We start from the raw sequence: 6159 nt of genomic DNA, 5'->3' as shown, positions 1-6159 counted from the left end.
AAAAATTGTATTTAGATGCCTTAAGAACCATAACTGGGCTCCCAAGGGGTACCTCACATAGCATCATGTATGAAGAGACTGGACTATGTTCACTGAAATCTCGCCCAACACAACATAAACTCATAACGTTTCATAAGATTGTCCATGGCGAAGTTCCCAATTTCTTATCAGCTAAGAAACCCCATAGAGTATCAGCAAACCAGCGCTACCATCTTCGAAACAGCAATTCTTTTAAAAACTTGCAATGTAAAACAAATCTTTACCAAATATCATTTTTTCCTTCATCAATTAAATTCGGTTACAGTTTTCAAGCCCTTGTAAGCCCATTTTTTTTTATCTTGGTGACAGAACTTTTCAAGTGATACATTGTAAACTTCGTAATTGCAAGAGTGATCTCATTATGCACAAATTTCTAATGCACGTAAGTAAAACCCCAATGTGTAGCTATGGCGAATCATTGTCAACAATTCAGCGTTCAAAGGTCAGTAACTGTCGATACTCTTGACCCTATTTTTAGAAATTCAAAGGCATTACCATATGGGATCTACGATGCACCTGCAAATCTAAATCATGCTGACTTTTGATAAACTGCAAGGTACATTGAGTTAACTCATCAGCTTAAAGGTAGTCTCTGTCACTTGATTACTTTGTTGTAAAAATTAGACTATACTAATATAAATCTTATTCAACCCAACACTGTACTCCAGTACTGACAGTAGTCCACCTCAACACTTCTACTTCTTCCATCTACACAGTAACCAACTTCTCAAGTTAAATAACCCAAAGACACCAATAGCCAAAGAGAGAGAGAGAGAGAAATGGGGTTTAACGTCCACTCGACACAAACTAGGTCATTTCGAGACTAACATGGTTTAATTTTATTTCAATAATTCGCTTGCGCGTAGGGGTCTTTAGCAGTGGGAGGAAACCGGAGAAAACCCACGAGGTTGGACAGGCGACCCTACTCCTTGTCACGTACAATCGGGGATTCGAAATCACGCCAGTCGACTCAATGACAGACTTTATGATACAGCGCGCTAACCATTCAGCCATCCAACACCCCCCCCCCCCCCAATAGCCAAAGATCAGAAAAGTGAATGCACATAAGTGTGGACTTTTTATGCCCTATAACAACACATGCATGTGCACTCTGAGGTCATAAACACAACCCAGTCCATTTTTAGCATAAGGGAGACTGGGCAAGTTTACAACAACTTGATCTCAGGGGCCATAATTCACAAAGTTACGGTCCGATATGCACGAATATCAAAAGGAACCGAGATCTTTGGGTTATAAACTTACATTTCAAGTTTCAACAAAATCGAACTCAGCCGTCCTTAGGGTGTAACTGTTATATAATAATACGGTTTTTTTTAATCGGATAAAAAATATGACCTCTATAGGGTCCACAAGCTAAAAACGCGATTTTTCGTACAATCAGGGGCCATACTTCAGGAAAATACGGTCCGATATGTGTGTATATCGAAAGGAACCACGATCTTTGGGTTATAAACTTACATTTCAAGTTTCATCAAAATAGGATTAAAATTGTGACCTCTATAGGGTCCACAACCTTGATATACCATATTTTTACGCTATTTGAGAACGAACGGCGGCCATTTTGTCTGTCAGTTTTGGGCCGATTTTCACGAAATTTGAACTCATGGTTTAACGGTGATATAATAATACCGATTTTTAAATCGGATAAAAATGCTGACCTCTATATGGTCCACAAGCTAAAAACGGGATTTTTCGTACAATCAGGGGCCATAATTCAGGAAGTTACGTTCCGATATGCGCGAATATCGAAAGAAACCGAGATCTTTGGTTTATAATCATACATTTCAAGTTTAAACTAAATCGGATAAAAATTGTGACCTCTACAGTGTTCACAAGCTAAAAACGTGATTTTTCGTACAATCAGGGGCCATAATCCATGAAGTTACAGTCCGATACATGCCAATATCGAAAGGACCCGAGATCTTAGGGTGATAAACCTATATTTCAAGTTTCATTGAAATCGGATAAAAATTGTGACCTGTAGACTGTTCGCAAACAATTGTGGACGGACGTCCGGACAGACGGACGGACGGACAGGGGCGACGACAATATACGTCCACATGAAAATGTGGGCGTATAATAACATTTATTATATTACTTTATTATCTGTAATAATATGATTTTTATTTATTGAGAAAATCTGAATGAGATTGGGAAAATGGCTGAGGAATTCACTTGATTTCTTTCTTTTTTTTAATTATTTCTAATTATCTAAAACCTTATATTAATTATTACAAACATTAAGTAGAAATCGCCATGTATGTATAGTGCGATACATTTAATATCTCTTTTAAAACAACGTATTCTATAACAGTATACTGATATAAAGAGATCGAAGTTTTCGTCAATTATTATCTAATTATAAACTATTTATTTAATTACATATAATAAAAGATTATTCTGATTTTACCCTTTGTTTATTTTCACATCTTGTCTCAGACAATAGACAGATTGTTACAATGTCTTCATTTGGAAGTGTCTGATTGATATAGCCCCATTAAACTTGACACATCACAGAAAATTGTCGTAGGATGTGAAAATTATAACAATAGTGTTTTATCTAGTTTTAAAAAATGTCTGAATGGGCGTGGAAATAGTCGAGTTAATCTTTTTATTTAATTTAATTGGCTCATTAATCGAAACTGGACATTTATTGCTTACCTATAAATGACCAATCAAAATGAATTACTCTAAAAAAAGAAAAAGAAAAAGGAAGAAACATTTATTGCAGTATTTTGCGAAATTAAACCTAATTGTACTACAGAAGTTGAATGTACTTTAAGCAGTGTGGTAATTCCTTCCTGGATTAGTATCAGTTAATTACATAGTCCGGTGTTAGAACCAACTCAAAAAGTGATATTGTATGTTCAGAAAACAAAGAATATCAGGTTTGTGATTTTTGTATTTTTTAATACAATGTATTTATAACGCAAATTTTTCGTTTCGGTTAAAACAAAATACACGCCCATTTTAATTGGCCGAAGGACGTGTGGCTAATAGTAATATGGCGGGTGGACAAACTGACCAAACAGTATATTTCGAGGTATTGGAGGTAAGCTAATTCAATATTATATCAAAACCGCATGTGCATAATTGTGTTTCTGTGTGATTAAATATTCAAAAGATAGGTTGCCAGGCAACGAAACATACGCCCACAGCAGCTATATCGTCCGGGCAGTCAACAAGAGTTGTCGCATATTTTTACTTTTTTCGGTAATGAAACATTTATAATACATTAAAATCTGATTAAGAGTAACAACTCATTAAGTAATTATCAGAAAACCATTAGAAATTTGTTTGGTTTTTATAAAATTCTGTCCCATGCTAATGTTTAGTATACAAAACTTTTAACATCATGGATTTAGCTGTTCAAGTCATAAAGATTCATTGAAAATCAATATACTTGTTCGTCTCAAGACCTTAAACTCTGTGTACCAATCTGAAGTCAATCGGATGATAACTTTACCCTTTAGAGCGTCACAAGATTTTTCAAAGTGATCAAGGGCCATAACTCTGGCAGTAATTATCGGAAATTGTTGAAAATCAATACGATTCTTCATCTCATGACCTTAAACACTGTGTATAAATTTAAAGTCAATCGGATAATAATTTTAGCCTCTACAGCGTCCACAAGATTTTTCAAAGTGATCAAGGGTCATAACTCTGGCAGTAATTATAGGAAATCGCTGAAAATCAATAGGCCTCTTCGTCTCATGACCTTAAACCTTGCGTATACATTTAAAGTCAATCGGATATTAACTTTAGCCTCTAGAGCGTCCACAAGATTTTTCAAAGTGATCAAGGGCTACAACTCTGGCAGTATTTATTGGAAATCACTGAAAATCAATTGGCTTCTTCATCTCATGACCTTAAACACTGTGTATAAATTTGAAGTCAATCGGATATTAACTTGGACCTCTAGAGCGTCCACAAGATTTTTTGAAGTGATCAAGGCCCATAACTCTGGCAGTAATTATCGGAAATCGGTAAAAAGCAATAGGCTTCTTTGTCTCATGACCTTAAACACTTTGTATAAATTTGAAGTCAATCGGATATTAACTTTGACCTCTAGAGCGTCCACAAGAGTTTTTGAAGTGATCAAGGGCCATAACTCTGGCAGTAATTATCGGAAATCGCTGAAAATCAATAGGCTTCTTCGTCTCATGACCTTAAACACTGTGTATAAATTTAAAGTCAATCGGATATTAACTTTCGCCTCTAGAGCGTCCACAAGCAATTGTGGACGCCGGACCGACGGACGCACTGTGGCGACGACAATATACGACCACATTTCAATGTGGGCGTATAAAACTCATTCTAAGGTTACACCAGTTAGTCCTGAATTGCAATATTTGTTTTCTGTTCTGGGCGCCATTTTGAAAAACAGACATGCTCTACATTCATGTAGATATATAGTTAATACATATGATTGTGTTCCATTTTTCAGATTGCAGTAGATTTTAGCAATACAATCCAGTGATAGTGCAGTCTATTTGCTTTAAAAGGAAATCTGAATTCGTACAAAGACCTACAACAAAATCCAGGTGAATTGGGAAAATTATTCATGTATTTTCTTTATGAAGAGTAGATATTTCAATTTGTAATTTTGTTTTATTGTAAATGCCCAGTAGTCTTAGACAAATAATAATTCAAACTTCAAATCAGTTATATTCATGATATGTTCTATTTATTCAAATCATACCACCGAAAATTGTATTTATCCAATTGCATAATAATAAAAACTTGACCTTTATTATTTTATGTTTTCAGGGGATGTCAGCTGTTTCGTAACCTTGCTGTTTCGTACTTAGTTCATTCGTACCTCACATGAGCCGTTTCGTACTTCACTTCGTACCTCAAATTGATTCATACCTTTTCCTATGTTGTTGAAATCAGTTAAAAGAAATTGAAATAAAGGTGAAACGATTTGATCAAATCCAACGGCTACGCTAAATTTATATTACACAGCCTGCCCAATAGTAGTAATGCACACACCATTAAAGGATACATTTATACTAAAATTGCTTCATGCAGTTGGGTTTCAATAACAGAATTACCCCGTGATATGACCGTATATACGGTCCATGATATAACAGAATGGGTTCAATAATCAACCCCGGATTAAATACTTTTTCATTCGTTTTTTAAACTGCTTTAACAATCACCAATCAACTGTCGTCAATAATCACAACTCACTGAGCAGAATGGGCTCGATAATCAACATCAGATTTAAAGAAAGGCAGGTAATCGTTTATTATTTCAATTTCTTTCAACAACATATAGATTTATTTTAATTTCTTTCAACAACATATAGATTTATTTTAATTTCTTTCAAGAACATGGACAAATGGTAATTGCCTTGTATCACTGCAAACTATAAGGCACAGGGAGTCTTAGACAAATAATAATTCAAACTTCAAATCAGTTATATTCATGATATGTTCTATTTATTCAAATCATACCACCGAAAATTGTATTTATCCAATTGCATAATAATAAAAACTTGACCTTTATTATTTTATGTTTTCAGGGGATGTCAGCTGTTTCGTAACCTTGCTGTTTCGTACTTAGTTCATTCGTGCCTCACATGAGCCGTTTCGTACTTCACTTCGTACCTCAAATTGATTCATACCTTTTCCTATGTTGTTGAAATCAGTTAAAAGAAATTGAAATAAAGGTGAAACGATTTGATCAAATCCAACGGCTACGCTAAATTTATATTACACAGCCTGCCCAATAGTAGTAATGCACACACCATTAAAGGATACATTTATACTAAAATTGCTTCATGCAGTTGGGTTTCAATAACAGAATTACCCCGTGATATGACCGTATATACGGTCCATGATATAACAGAATGGGTTCAATAATCAACCCCGGATTAAATACTTTTTCATTCGTTTTTTAAACTGCTTTAACAATCACCAATCAACTGTCGTCAATAATCACAACTCACTGAGCAGAATGGGCTCGATAATCAACATCAGATTTAAAGAAAGGCAGGTAATCGTTTATTATTTCAATTTCTTTCAACAACATATAGATTTATTTTAATTTCTTTCAAGAACATGGACAAATGGTAATTGCCTTGTATCACTG

At 34.8% G+C, this 6159-nt stretch overlaps 1 long non-coding RNA gene across 1 annotated transcript; it reads left to right on the top strand.

The window, feature by feature from the left end:
• Positions 1–3022: 3022 nt before the first annotated feature.
• On the top strand, positions 3023–5037 carry LOC126811308 (uncharacterized). The gene is made up of 3 exons (XR_007675546.2): positions 3023–3112; positions 4508–4604; positions 4831–5037. It is a non-coding gene; the product is annotated as an uncharacterized LOC126811308 (long non-coding RNA).
• Positions 5038–6159: the final 1122 nt, after the last annotated feature.

The sequence above is a fragment of the Patella vulgata genome, chromosome 2 (genome assembly GCF_932274485.2).
Source record: "Patella vulgata chromosome 2, xgPatVulg1.2, whole genome shotgun sequence".
Taxonomy (NCBI): Eukaryota; Metazoa; Mollusca; class Gastropoda; family Patellidae; genus Patella; species Patella vulgata.
This window is presented reverse-complemented; position numbering and strand designations above follow the sequence as displayed.